This window comes from Petaurus breviceps, unplaced genomic scaffold, assembly GCF_028583685.1.
Source record: "Petaurus breviceps papuanus isolate PSGF00001 unplaced genomic scaffold, PetGlider_PUasm1.0 175, whole genome shotgun sequence".
In the NCBI taxonomy this organism is placed as follows: domain Eukaryota; kingdom Metazoa; phylum Chordata; class Mammalia; order Diprotodontia; family Petauridae; genus Petaurus; species Petaurus breviceps.
The window spans coordinates 23,314,613-23,330,016 of NW_027185764.1; the positions used below are offsets into that span (position 1 = coordinate 23,314,613).

General features: G+C 41.4%; 1 protein-coding gene across 2 annotated transcripts in view; it reads left to right on the forward strand.

Moving 5' to 3' along the window:
* Positions 1-2,255: 2,255 nt before the first annotated feature.
* TECPR1 (tectonin beta-propeller repeat containing 1) overlaps positions 2,256-15,404 on the forward strand; it is an 82,659-nt gene continuing 69,510 nt past the window's right edge. The window contains exon 1 of one of the 2 annotated variants that reach the window (XM_069084887.1): positions 2,256-2,479. The gene's annotated coding sequence lies outside the window, so the exon portion shown is untranslated. Of the gene's footprint in view, positions 2,492-15,404 lie in introns of both variants that reach the window. The other variant, XM_069084886.1, reaches the window with a different exon arrangement.

Consider the following 15,404-nt stretch of genomic DNA (forward strand, 5'->3'; position numbering starts at 1 on the left):
ATATGAGATTCTGCTTCTTTCACATCTTTTGGATTAACCCGTTTCCTTTCCTGAATTTATAGAGCCTCTTTATTTTCAAAGAACATAGACAATTTCTCTACATATTAATCTCTTTAAACATCTCACAGCATCAATCAGAGGTCCTTAAGGAGCAAGCATTTTACATTCCCAGAGAACTCTTTGACTCATGACTCACATTAGCCAATGACAGTTTATGAGATAATAACAAAAAGGCTAAAAAAAAGATGGACAAAAGTCTGTTCCTGTTTCGGGAATCTGGGATTCTAGCAATAGTCCAAGTCTGCCAAGACTGACAAATGTCTGTGCCTTCAGAAAAAAGATCAGTGAAAAGCAGAAAGCAAACTTGCAAAAAAAAAAAAAATTAAGTTAAAAGATAGATAGCAGGTATCCAGGCCAGCATCCAGCTCTCCTTTCCTTCTTACCTCTGGGATATTTCAGGAGAAAAAAATGTCTCCTTAAAGGAAAAAGAAGCCAGTTAATTCCAGAGCTCTTAAATCTTCAGAAAAGAAACCTCCGACCCAGAACAAGAGGGTTACAGTGTTTAATACACTATGGAAAAGTCTGGCATGGAGACTCAAGTTTCCTTTTCCTCCCTTATGAAGCTAGGTGGCACAATGGATAGAGTTCTGGCCCTGGAGTCAGGAAAAACTGAGTTCAAATCTAGCTTGTGACTTATACTAGCAGTGTGACCCTGGGCAAATTACTGTCTTCCTCAATTTCCTCAACTGTAAAATGGGGATAATAATAGAACCCACCTTCCAGGGCTTTTGTGAGGATAAAATGAGATAACATTTGTAAGGTAATTAGTACAGTGCCTGGCACATAGATGCTTAATAAATGTTTCTTTCTTCCCTATAAAATGAGGGGGTTGTACTAGGTCAGGGGTTCTTAACCTGGGATATGTAGGTTTATTTAAAAAATATTTTGATAACTATATTTCAATAGAATTATTTTCCTTTGCAAGTCTACATAGTTTATGTATTTAAAAATATTACTTGGTTAAGGGCTCCTCCACAGGTTTCGCCAGACTGCCAAAGGGGTCCATGACATAATAAGGCTAAGGACTCCTTCCTAACCTGGGTGATGGAGAAGGTTTGAAAGTTTGTTAAAAAGTCTATGATCCTATGATGGTCACCCTAAGTGCTACACTCAGGAGTTTTAGGTGTCCGTGAGCCACGTGATGCTTGCAGCTTCTACAGTTTCTGAGCCTGGTTATTTCCCTCCTCCCTCCCTTTTTTTCTGGATTCATTATCCTGAGTGGGGCAGGGCCACCTACCCTCAGTTCAAAGAAGGGGACATTTGATTAAGAAAGCAACACTTGAAGGGAACAGAGCACCAGCCCTGGAGTCAGGAGGACCTGAGTTCAAATCCAGCCTCAGACACTTTTCACTTACTAGCTGTGTGACCTTGGGCAAGTCACTTAACCCTAATTGTCCTGCCTTCTCCCCCCCAGAAATAAAAAAAAAAGAAAGCGACACTTGCCAGAGAATCGAAGTGATAGACTCAATATGTGACACGCAATTTTTACACATGTCCAAAGGGGGATTTTGTTTTGCTTGACTATGCATATTTGTTTACAGGGGTTTCATTTTTCATGTTTTTCTTCTCAGTGGAGAGGGTGGGATGGAAGAAGTGGAATGGAGGGAAAAGAAATACTTGTTAACTGAAAAAAAATTAATTATTTTTAAAAGAAAGCAACACAGTAAATCTGATGAAATTCCCCCAAAAGAGTGAACATCAGAGAATGCACTGGGATGTATTCACTTTTTCTTGCTCTGATTGCTTATGGAGGACCTTTCCCAACCCGGGGCCCCTCTCCCCTTCTTCCCAAACTCTGGTCTCCTCCCCTCTTCCAGCTTTAGCTTCCTTCCCTCTCTTCTTTTCCAAGCTCCAGCCTCCTCCTCCTTCCCCCTCCCTCAGCTCTGGCCCCTCCCCCTTTCTCAGCTATGTTCCCCGCCCCCCCTCCTCTCTCTCTCGGTCTCTCCCAGCGGTGGCCTTTCCCCCTCTCCCAGTTCCCGCCCTTTCTCCAGCTCTCCCAGGTCTGGCCCCGCCCCCTCCCCTGTTGTGACTCTCTCCCCTACTTCGCTCCCCCCCTCCCCGCAGTGCTCTGCTATCTCCCTCCCCTCCCCTCCCTCCGGGAGGCGGGGCGCTCGCGTTCCAAATGTTCCTCTTTGACGCAGCCTCCAGCTGAGCCAATCGCCTCGCACTTGCGGGCTGCGCCGGAGCGGAGGGCGACCAATCCGAGGGCCTCTAGGTCTCCTGCGGCTTCTTCTGCGAGCGGGGCCGGGCCTTTGCGTCGGGTCGGCGGCCGCGGGAGGGGAGGGTCCGAGGTCTGCGCCTGGGCGAGAACGGAGGGAGGGAGGGGGATCCTGACGGTCCCCGGAGTCGCCCCCGCCCCAGACCCTCCTTCGCCGCCCACCTCTGGATGGGCCGCGCAACGCTCGCAGCCTCTACTGAGGTGAATCCCGGGGTAGCACATCTGTTGGGGTGGGGGTGGGGAGGGGCGGCGGGGGCGGGGGCCTGATGAACATCTGGAAGGGGGCGGGACTCCCAAGCAGCTCCAGAGTCAGGTGTGTTGGTGCTGGGGAAGTCCGGGGAGGGGGCCTAGGGCAGCGTTCCGAGCACTGCAAGCACAGGTTTAGATGGAAGGGGTGGGGAGTGGAGCCGGGAGCTGAAGACATTCCCGTCTTCTGTGCTTCTGGATGACTTTGAAGAGGTAGGACTGGGGCTGGGGGGATGGAGAGGAGAGGGAGGGGGATGCTTGAGCTTTTTCACAACCGTCCCCATTTGCAGAGGACCTGGACCTGGTGCACGCAGGACTTTTTTTTTCTTCTTCAGTGATGGCTTTTCGGACTCTGAATTGGCTTCTTGGGAGGGGGGGGGGGGTAAGGGGCAGGGAGTACAGAACGAAGAGAAAGACGTCCCCTTTCCTTTTTTTCTGTGCATTCGGAGTCAGGGAATAGGATCACTCTCGTTCAGCTCCCACCTTCGGAGAGTGAAATGGCATTTACTAAACACCCATCATATGCCAGGCGCTCTCGGATGGGCAGCTGCAGCCGCAAGACCAGCTTATGAGTGACTCACATAAGTATTTGGACCTGGCATTTTACGTGCCATCTTGATAGAACCAGACATTTATTAAAGAATTGTGAGGATTTGGAGACATCTAACTCTTCAGTAACAGCGTGTTTCCTAGTCAGTCATGAGAAGTGGGTGTCAGGCACACCAGAATAAACCTGTTTGCAATGGGATTTACCATGGGCAGATGGTCAGGGGGCTGGGAGCTTTTCACATATGTTGCTTGTGACAATGCCATAAAACATACTGGTTCTCTCTCAGAGTGGCTGCAAACACATGTTGCCAAAGGAGAAAGAAACTTAATTAGAAACTTGGACTAACTTGTCTGTGATAGGAATAAGAGTTTATTTTAATTTGGCTGGTTGGTGCAGTCCTCAGTGTAGGGCAATTTTTACAGAAATAAGGTCAATTTTTAAAAGGAAATTTGAGTCACCCGTCAGTCAGGTTTAGTTTTCATTGTAACTGTTAACCTAAGGATCCTTAGTACCTAAAATGTAACTGCCTAATTATGCTTGGGCTTTTTACATAATAGATAGTAAATGTTGCATTGAATTCCAGGCAATAATTGGAATTGGCTGTGTTGTCCTAGAGTTCCCATGGTGTTTTCTGTACGTATATCTTAGGCTGAATGATGTATAATCTGTAGGCTTTTGATTGACAGATTGTATAAAGACTGAAGTGTCTTTTCATGCAACACTGCCCTAAGCAGAATTTAGCAGAAATGAATCCTGGGAAGTTCAGTTTAGCTAATCTTCTCTCCCTTTCCCCTACCCCCACCCCAATTCCATTTCCTGAGAGTCTGAAGCATCTTTTGACTTCTGAAAAGATTTGTGATTATAGTGGAAGAAGTTGTAATAGTGCTTATGAGTGTATGGCTTTCAGAGTGGCCACCAGAACACTCTTAATGGAATGATGGAAGGACTAAATGTTTTGCTGTGTACGTTTTTGGTTGTTTAGAGAGTAAAACTGTTCAGTTGTCCTGATTCTTCTGAGGAAGACTATTCCTTGGTGGTACCAATTCTTGTCCTCTCAAGGTGAAATAGGGAAAAGTAATGATTTATAAGACCTACTTTGAGAGGTGAGGGTTGTGGAAGAAAACTCTGTACTCTGAATTTTAAGCACAAGTTTTCTAGAAAAAAATTTGTTTATTTTTGATTACTCTGATCTAAGCATTTTTCTGCTTAGGAAGAAATAAACCCAAACTAGCAGTGTCTTCTGTCCTTAGAAATGTCTCCAACACAAGCCATTTCAAAGTCAAGGATTTATGGCATATCCAAGAAAAGGAAATTTTACTATTAATCTTGAGGAAGGGTCCAGTTGTTTAGATAACAGTTCAGTTCATTTAACACTTTGCTTCTTCAAACCAAAGAATAGTCATTTAAAATGTCTGGTATGTCCTAAAGGAATCATTTTGTGGCGCTTAAACTGGTTGGAGAGATATTTCTGGGTAATTTAATAGTTTTATTAATAAGGCCAGCATGTTTATTAATAAAATAGACCATCTCTCTTAGACCAAAGACCCCTAATTGGTAGTGGACTCACAGTTTACATGCCCTTCGAAGAGCAGGTGATGCTCAGGGTGGCAATCAACACTGTATTGGTTAACAGTTTATGAGAAAATTAATATTACAATGAGAGGGTGAGCTATATTACAACAAGATTTTTGGAGTATGTGACTTGGGTCACTCAAATCTTGGTCAGAGACACTTAACAATTTCCATATCACCTGTCTGACAAAAGGAGAATCTATACTTCCCAGACCTGTCTGAGCAAACACAAAGAACAGGAATGCACCCATTAGCCCAAACTTAGAATTTCTTTTTACTGTCTGATTAAAACTTGACCTGGGTAAATATTTACCCACACTGGTTGATTTCTAGATCAGGAAGTAGATAAGAGGAAAAACCTTAGTCATAATACAGTAATTAGTTATTAAATACAAGTGAAAAATAATTAATTTTTGACAATTTCTTAAATCATTTGATTCATCTAGAGTAGAGATAAATGACATTATGTTAAAATATTTCCAATTCTAAGTCTGATTACCACCCTTGATCCATTTTTCAGAACCTTAGAGTTTTCTTTAATAGTTTTCTGACAGAAAGTGTTTAGGCTTTGGAAAAGGGATTTTGTGGAAGGCATTGTTTTTAGAAGTTTATGTATTTGATAAAGGTTTCCTTCATTCTATTAAGTCTGGAAGGGAACTTTAGACTGCAGAATATTTTCATTAAGGAAATATTTTCATTTTCATTAAGGAAAAAGGAGACCTTAAAATGCTTGTAAGTAAGAATATATATATATAGTCAGCTAATGCTTGAAAGAATGTCTTGTAGGAACTGGGTGTTGAGTTATTTAATAGGGTAATTCTGTTTTCTTTCCATACAGACTTTCTTCCTTTCCAGTTTTCTCTTGTAGTATTGGGAATCCCTACAGCTCTAGGGATTCCTCTGTAGTCATTCTAAACATTTCATTGTTTTTACATGGTGATTACTGCTTATTTGTTTCCCCAAATGAGGTTTTATCAAATACTTGTAAAAATAGAAACCCAATCATAGACTATAGTACTACTTCACCAAGAAACACATAATTAGTTGCTTGCACAGTTAATAGTGAAGTAGGAGAGATATTGGAAGGCTCATTTATATAAAAATAACAGAAGTTGTTTCCTGGGAAAAACATTCTACAGATAATTTACACATTTGTAATTCTCTGTAATCTGTTTTCATTCAAATGATAACATCTATTTAGCCATTCCTTAGAAATAGGTTTAGCTATTTTTAGGTTTAGTCTTTTTTCTGCATTCTGAAATTTATCATCTACCCACAAGACTTGTGCAGATTTTCTAATCAGAGAGAAAGGATTATTTCACTTTATCCATCCATCTAGCTGTGTTCCCCTGTCTCTTCTCCATTTTTCCTTTCTTCCCATTCTTTTAACTTTCTATAGTCTGGTTGACGCTTCAGTATTCAACTGAACTGCTCTCTCCAGAGTTACGGATGATCTCTTATTTGCCAAACCTTGTGACCTCTTCTCAGTTCTCACACTTTACCTCTCCGAAGATTTTGACACTGTTTCCAGCCTCTTTTTGATACTTCCTTCAGGATTCCATGACCTTATTCTTTCCTGGTTCTCCTCCCTGATTCTTTTCACTCTCTTTTGCTGGATGTTCATCTAGGCTCATTAACTTGGGGGTTGTTCCTCTCTCTCCCTACCTCCCACCCCATCCTGGTCCTCTTCTCTTCCTCCTCTGGGGTATTTTGCTTGGTGTTCTCATCAGCTTTCATTAATTCAATTATCATCTCTATGCTAATGATTCTCAGATATACTTATCCAGCCCTAATCTCTCTCCTAACCTCCAGACTCCCATCTCCAGTTACTTATTGGACATCTCACATTGGATGTCCTATAGATATCTTAAATTTAACATTTCCAAAACTGAACTAATTTTTTCCCCCAACATCTCCCCTCTACCACACATCCTTATTACTATTTTACCATTCTCCCAGTCACCAAAGTTCACAATCTAGATGTCATCTGTGGCTTTTCACTCTTTTTTAAAGCACAGAGATTTTTTTGTTCTTCTTTTTTTTTTTTTTAGTTCCAAATTATCGCCCTTCCCCCATTCCCCCTTGGAAGAGGCAAGAAAAAAAATTGATTGCAAATATGTATAGTTATGCAAAACAGATTTCTGCATTTGTCATGTTCCAAAAAAGAAAGAAAACGAAAGAGAAAACAGATGCTTCAGTCTTTACTCTTGAGTTCATCAGTTCTCTATCAGGAGGTAGATAGCATGTTTCATCTTAAGTCTTTTGAGATTGTGTTGATCAGTTACTAAATTTTTCAGAGTTGACTGTCTTTATAATATTACTGTTACTGTGAAAATTATTCTTCTGGTTCTGTTCTCTTCACTTTGCATCATTTCATATAAATCTTCCCAGGTTTTACTGAAACTATCCTTTTTTATCACTTCTCACAGCACAGTGGTATTCCATTGCTTTCATATACCATCAGTTATTCAGTCATTTCTCAACCAATGGATCTCTTCCCAGTTTCAAAATCTTTGCCACCACAAAAAGATCTCTTTGAGGTATCGCCCTTGCACTTCACTCTTTCAAGCCCTCATTTATAATCTCTTGCTAAGTCTGTTGATTTTACCTTTATAATATCTCATGTTATATGATATGATGTGTATAATATTCCCTTCTCTTTTCTGACACTATGGCCATTCAGTTGTAGGCCCACCTCATCACAGAGCTGGACTGTTATAATAGCCTACTAACTTGTCTCTGCCTCAGTCTCTCTCCACTTCAGTCTGTTCTTCACTCAGATGTCAAAGTGTCACACACACTCCCAACACCCTCAGTAAACTCTTTTTTTAAAAAAAACAGTTATTTATTTATTTTTAGTTTTCAACATTCAAGATTTTGAATTCCCCCTCCCTCCTCTCCATAAGATGGCATGCAGTCTGATATAGGCTATGCATATACAGTCTTATTAAACATATTTCCACATTAGTCATGTTGTGAAAGAAAAATCAGAACAGAAGGGAAAAACCATGAGAAAAGAAAAAAAGAGAAAATATTTGTATGCTTCAATCTACATTCAGATTCCATAGTTCTTTCTCTGAATATGGATAATATTTTCCATCGTGAGTCTTTTGAAGTTGTCTTAGATCATTGCATTGCTCAGAAGACCTAAATCTGTCCAAGTTGGTCATTGCACAATGTTGCTGTTACTGTGTACAGTGTTTTCCTGGTTCTGCCCCCTTTACTCAGCATCAGTTCATGTAAATCTTTCCAGGTGTTTCTGAAGTCTGGCTGCTCACCATTTCTCATGGAACGATAGTATTCCATTACATTCACATACCATAACTTATTCAAGCCATTCCCCAGTTGATGGGCATCTCTTCAGTTTCCAATTCTTTACCACCACAAAAAGAGCTGCTATACGTATTTTTCTATATGTGGGTCCTTTTCCCTTTTTTATGGTCTCTTTGGGATACAGACCTAGTAGTGATATTGCTGGATCAAAGGGTATGCATAGTTTTATAGCCCTTTAGGTAGGTATACTTCCAAATTGCTCTCCAGAATGGTTGGATCACTTCATAATTCCACCAGTAATGCATTTGTGTTCCAGTTTTCCCACAGCTTCCGCAACATTTATCATTTCCCTTTTTTGTCAATTTAGCCAATCTGATAGGTGTGAGGTGGTATCTCAGAGTTGTTTTACTTTGCATCTCTCTAATCAGTAGTGATTTAGAGCATTTTTTCATAGAGTATAGATAGCTTTAATTTCTTTATTTGAAAACTCCCTGTTTACCTTTGACCATTTATCACTTAGGAAATGACTTGTATTCTTACAAATTTCACTCAGTTCTCTATATATTTTAGAATTAGGCCTTTATCAGAGACAATGGCTATAAAAATTGTTTCCTGGCTGAAAGCCCTTCTTAGTCTGGTTCTTTCCTACCTTTCTGGTGACACCCTACTACTCTCATGTATTGTGTGATACAATGACACTGGCTTCTTAATTGTTCCCTAAACAGGACACCCTTCCTTACTCCCTGGCTGTCTTAGTCCTTAGGACTTTTCCCCTCTTCCTCCCTACCTCCTGACCTCCTTGGGTTCTTTCATGTCCTAGTTGAAGTTCTACCTTCTACAAGAAATCTTTTCAGTCCCCTGTAATATTAGTGCCTTTCCTGTTGATTATTTCCAGTTAATCCTGTCTGTATCTTGTTTATACAGTTATTTTCATACCATCTCCTCCAGTAGACTGAGCTCCTTAAGAGCAGGGGCTGTTGTTTTTGCCTTTCTTTGAGATAATATTTCTAAAGTACTTTACATTGTAACTGGCACGTAATAAATACTGCTTTACCTAACTTGACAGATGTGTGTATATAAAAGCATTTATATATATATATATAGTTAGTTAGTTAGTTAGATAGTTAGTTAGAGATAAACAGTCAGCGCAAGGAAGCTGTAGCGGCAAGCACCCCAAGCGTCCTCAGGGTTGCTTCCACCACAGGTTCTTGGATCTACTTTGTTAAAGGAAAGCAACTCAAAATGGGTTAACAAGCTTACTTTAATCAGTCAGACATATATTGTTTACCTTGTTCAGGGGAAAAGGTCAGCACCCCGAACTTCAGAGTATACAGGCAGAATTATCAAGACAGAAACAGATCAAGTAGACAGATTTCCAAACTGTCCGACCCATTACATCCATACCCAGTCAACATCTGGGTTTCCACATCTGGGTTTTTCAAAGCGGGGGGGTGGGGGCTCCAGACAACGGCTTCCCAGAATCCATATCAAATCACAGAACACTTCTCAAAGTGAGCCCCCAAAACAAAGCCTCACATCAAGGCTTATATAGCCTTCTCCTGGCTCAGAGAATGTAACAACCTTATTGACCCACTAGCCAATCAAAAAGTATCTACTGAAAAACCAGCCTCCTACCCCAGGCTTCAGGTGCACTTTAGCCTAGGGGCAGGGAAGATCTTCCAAATTTGCATTCCCATTACAGAAGCAGTATGCTAGGTCTCAAATGAGTGATCTGTACAATAAATCAACACCTTCCCAATAAACAAAAAAGCAAAGGGGAAAGGGTTGCCAAATGCAGAATCAATAATTCCTTTCCCAAATAAATTCATAATTCCTTGCATCACTCTCATTTCTTTCCCCAGTTGTTGTTTTTTTTTCCTATCTCTCTTACATGATTTTTAGACTCCTTTTTGAGCTCTTCCATGAGATCTTTCTGGACTTGAAATCACTTCCTATTTTTCGTTGAGATTTTGCCCATAGGTGTTTTGACATTGGGCTTCCCTGTCACTATAATAACTTTCTATGGTCATATTCTTTTTTTGTTGTTTTCTACACATCCTTTTTTTTTTCTTTTTTTAAAATTTGAACTCTGCTCTCAGGCTGGCAGGAGTACTGTCTCCAGCTTCTTGTGTTAGTGACTGCAGGCCCTGACTGCCTAGTGCTGCTCTGATGTTTCCCTCTTGTCTGGTGCTGCACTGAAGACTTGGGTGAGGGTTGACTGGCTGGAGGCCGTAGGGGTCTGACAGCTTACCTGGTGCTAAGCTGGTGTCCTAGCGTCTGTGTCTGGTGTGTGCTGAGGCCCAGTGGGGTGTTTCTGTGTTCCATCCCCTGGCTGCACTGAAGCACATGGTGGTCAGGCTCTGGAGGCTACCTGTTTGCCCAGGGCTATGCTGAAACTTGGCAGGGTGGTGGCTGGCGCCTGCCTGTTTGTTTAGGCACCTGTAGAGTTGGCATCTACCTGTTTGCCTGGGACTGTACTGAAGCACCTGGAGATCTGGCCTCTGGAGGCAGCCTGTTTGCCTAGGGCTATGCTGAAGTGTGTATGCTAGCTGGCAGCTGCTTGTTTATTTAGGCATCTACCTGTTTACTGGGGGCTACACTGAAGTACATGGTGGTTCTCAGAGCTAGAGTCAGCTAATCTACTAGCAGATAAATGCCAACACCGGCCCCTCCCACCCACCGCTGTGTCCCTTGGCTATGCTAAGACACGTGTGTGGGGGGGCGGGGGGGGGTCCTAGTGTTGCCTGCTCCACCATGCTAGGGCTCAGGATTTCCTGCTGGTTTGCTGAGGTGGGGCTTGCTGCTGGCTCATTGGGATGCTTCCCATCCTGGGCTGTGTTCTCCTTTCATCCGTGTGAGATGGACCTTTCTTGTGGATCCTCCAAGTTTTTGGGGCTAAAAAATTGTTTCACCATGTCTTTTTGCTCATTCTGCTGTTCCAGGATTTGTATTGGGGCTCTATTTTATGATTGTTTGGAGGCGAGTATGGAGCAGTGGCAACAGTTTACTACTTACCCTGCCATCTTGGCTCCTAGAAGTCACTCCCCAAATGAATTTGACTTATCATTTTGACCTGTTGGTTGCTACTTAAGGAACTGTCATTCTTAGATTTGTTTCAAGGATGCTAGCTCATGGGACAGCTAGATGGTGCAATGAATAGAGCACTGGCTCTGGAGTCAGGAGGACCTGAGTTCAAATGCAGCCTCAGACACTTGACACACTTAATAGCTGTGTAAGCTTGGGCAAGTCACATAACTCTAATTGTCTTGCCTTCCCCCCTCCAAAAAAAAAAAAAAAAAGCCAAAACAAAACACAAGGATACTAGCCCAGAACTTGAAAGTAGATATCACCTTTCTAAAATACATCAAGAAAAATAGCATTTTTATTACTGACAGTTTTGAGTAAATGATCATGGAAATTTCAGAATGTAAATAAAGGTCTTTTTGTAAACTAGACGTTTTCATCTTTGGTATCTTTCCCCCGTGTTTTTTTTTTTGTGTGTGTGTGTTCTGCTTTTAATTTTCTCCTCCATTTCATTTCCTACATCCTCTTCTCTGTACATCTCCCACAGATTGACTCTTGATTTTATTAAGTTCCCTTGTTTCCTTCTTAATATGTCTCCCACCTTCGGGCATTTTAAAGACCTTTATTTTATGGAAAGATCTCTTTTACCAGCCTCTCAGGTTTTGAAAGACTTGAATTCCCGAAGTTTATTGAGTGGGGTGACACGGTAAGACCTAAGCATTAGAAAGATCACTTGAACAACTGAGTAAAGGATTAACTGGAGTGGGAAGAGATTTGAAGCAGGGAAACCAATGAGCAGGCTGTTGTAATAGTCCACGTGTGAGGTAAGGAGGGTATGCATCTTATCCCCTAAACTGGAACTGGCCTCTAACCTGTGGGTGGTCAAAGCCAAACAAACAGGACTGGCTAGAGACGGGAGAGTCAGGATACAAACAGAAGTTTAATTGATTTCATAGTGAGGAAAATGATGTATGCACAGAGTTCTGTGATGGGAACAGGAGTGTAGTACCTGTCAATGATGAGGAAGAGGGATTGTGAATATGTGATGGATGGCCCTGGGACATAGGGGGAACTAAATCCCTCAGTGAACACCTGGTTCTGGTCCCAGCAATACACTTTGCCAGAGGGTGATATCCTGAGTGCAAAGGATTATTGTTATGCCAAGCTCAGGACACAGCCTTCTTGGTGGACCTTAGCTCTGGAAAACTGGGTAACTTCAAAATATTTTGACAGTCTAGGTGGCTACAATGTCAGAAGAGAGAAGGGGATATATATGTGAGATATCTTAATTCCATAGTGTTCATAATTATTATTAAGCATATGCAAGTTTATACTTAGGCAGAATGGTCAGTTTCTCAGTAGGGTCAGCCTTCAGAAAAAAGGTAAACACAGAATTTTACTTACAGAATCACAGCCTCTAATAGTTGGAAGTAACCTTAGAGGCATCTAGTCCATTGTGTCCTTGAACAAAAATAGCTTCTATAGCAGATTCAGCACATAATCTGTAATTCCACTTTGGCTGAAAGAGTTCCAGTCAGGAGGATCCCAGTCTGTCCCCTTTGCCCCCCACTGTTCCCCTTCCCTCCATACCCTATATCATTTTGGGGTAGTCTGATTCATAGGATCTTTGGAAAGACTTCAGAGGCCATCTAGTAGTTGAACTGGCTCCTTTTGTAGAAGAAGAAACTTAACTTAAGTGATTTGCCCAAGGTGCCTTCCACAGGCACGGGACCAGAGTAAGCATCTGAGGCAGGATTTGAGCCCAAGTTCTCCGACTCCAGAGCAATTTTCATTTTCAAATTCCCCAAGTTTTTAGGGAGTTTTTCCTTACCTCAAGTCTGAATTTGTTTCCTTACAACTTCACAGCTTACTCCCAGTTTTGCCTTCTGGGGCCAACCAGAAGGATTCCCTCTGTCCAAGGACAGCCTTTGAAATCCTTAAAGATAATCTACTTTCCTCATGGCTGAATATCCCCAGTTCCTTCAGCTGATCCTCATTTGGCATGATTTTTGTAGCCAAAGCCTCGCATGGTACCTGGCACACAGTAGGCACTTAATAAGTGCCCACTGAATGAATCACCCTGATTGCCCTTCTCTGGATACTTTTTAGTTTATTGATATCTTTCCTTGAATGTAGTGTCTAAATTCTAGAAGGAAACACTTTATTCTAGATGTGGTTTGGTCAGGGCAGAGTACTGTAGGAATATCTGTTATCTTGCTTGCCCTCGATAATATTCAGTTGCAACTTGTCCATGCTGGTCCTTCCTATAGGAGTTTTTGTCTGTGTTTTCCCTAAAGTTTGGCATAAGAGATCTACTCAACATGGGGGTGGCCTTCCTCGCTTTCATCTGATATCCCAAGTAGACCAGTGGAGGACCTTACCTTTCCTTCTATCATCACTTTACAAGTGAACAGCTCGTCTTCTTTTCTTATCACACATTACCCTCATAACTTGTTTTACATCCTCAGGCTTCCTCATTAGTTATTGTTGAGGCCTGTGCTTTTCCATTGTCCACTATGATTTTTTTCTTTTCTTTTTGCTTCTCTCATTTCCCTTTTCCCTTTCTAAAATTTCTGTTGACAGCTTTTCAAAACATCACCTTCATTTCCCAATATATTCCTTCCTCCTTCCCTTTCCAGAAAGTTGTTGTGTGCAAAGAATAAAAAAAAATTCAACAAAACTGACCAGCATGGCCACCATGTCTGACATTGTACTTGGTGCTCTGCTATGAAGAGAATGAGGTACATCTTTTAAAAAATTATTATTTAATTTTTAGCATTTTTTTTCTTTTTAATTTTGAGTTCCAAATTCTCTCCCATTCTTCTACCCACTGAAAAGGCAAGCAACATACATGTGAAATCATGCAAAATATATTTCCCTGTTAGCCATATTTTTTTTTTTAAGTAAGAAAAATAAAGAAAATTTGCATTTAGAGTTCATCAATTCTCTGTGAAGGTGGATTACATTTTTCATCATGAGTCTTTTGGAATTATCTTGGATCATTGTATTGATCAGAGTACCGTGTTTCCCCGATAATAAGACACTGTCTTATTAATTTTTTGGACAGAAAAACACCAGAGGGCTTATTTTCAGGGGAGGGCTTATTTTAATGAACATTGACAGCAATTTTAATAAACAGGTAAATGTGAACAAAAAAATGTACCTTTATTCAATAATGATCATGTCATCTTCTTCAACAACATCGTCATAAGTGTCCATACCCTAATTCTGTCCTAGATGTCTTGCGCCTCCATTTCCTTCAGAAGAAGTGGACCCAATCTGTCATGTCCAGCAATATAGCTCTCTTTAAATGAATATGTCTTGTCCAGGTAACCTGCTCATAGTGCCTTGGCGACACAGCTGTCAGTAATTTTATCCCATGACTTCTTCACCCAAGTCACGACTTCTTGCAGACAGGGCTTCACAAAGTTTCCACGCTGATTTCTTTCCATTCTATTTTCAATGTAGTCATTGACTTCCATGCGCAAATGGTCCTTGAATGGCTTGTTTATTGCAATATCAAGGGTCTGGAGATAGGCAGTCATTCCTGCAGGAATCATTACTTGATCTACCGGTATTCTTCTCTCTGCAAGGAAGTTCTTCATTTCTTTAGTGCGGTGAGTGCTGGCTGAATCCCAGACTATCAGACCTCTTTAGTTACCTTGCATAACAAGTGGCAGCATTAAATCAACCCACTTTCTTATAACGGCTTGTGTACACCAGGCTTTTTCAGTTTCAAGAACGTAAATGCCAGATACACGTTCAATCTTATCTTTCTTGCCCTTACTGATGATTAGAGGTGTGGCTTTCTTTCCATCCAAACGAATTGCCAAAACACAGGTGACCCGTGCACTTTCATAGCCAGTGGTGGGAATGTAGGTTGACGTTGCACCCCTGTGATGAATTGTTGTTTGAGATCCTTGTCCCATAAACACTGCAGTTTCATCCATAGCAATCATATTGCAGGTTTGGTACTTGGAAATGTCGATCCTATCAATAAAGGACTTGAATGCAAGTGCACGTTTAATAACTTCAGCATCTTCCAGCTTAAACAGTGTTGTTGATCTTCTTAGGGACAGTTCATACCGTTGAAGGAAACCGTCCAACCAGTGTTGTGATGCTTTGAATCCTTCTGAGACCATTTCAAACTCTGGTGCCATTGAAAGGGCAAATGCTTGAGTATCAGCCCTGAGCACAACCAAGGCCTTTGCTCTCCTGTCAGCAATCCATTCACCAATGAGGATCTCCAAGTCAGGATATAAGGGCTGCCGACCTGATCCAGACCTGCGCTTTTTCCCTTTTCCCTCATCCACCTGTTGATTGAGGTTATTATAATCTGCTCTCCATTTTCTGACCATTCGAAGATCCAAAAGTTTTTCTTTACAGAAAACTGCAAGATTCTTGCCATGTGACTCCTCTACAATTGCTTTCTTATACTCAACAGTATAGCTCTTCCATTTT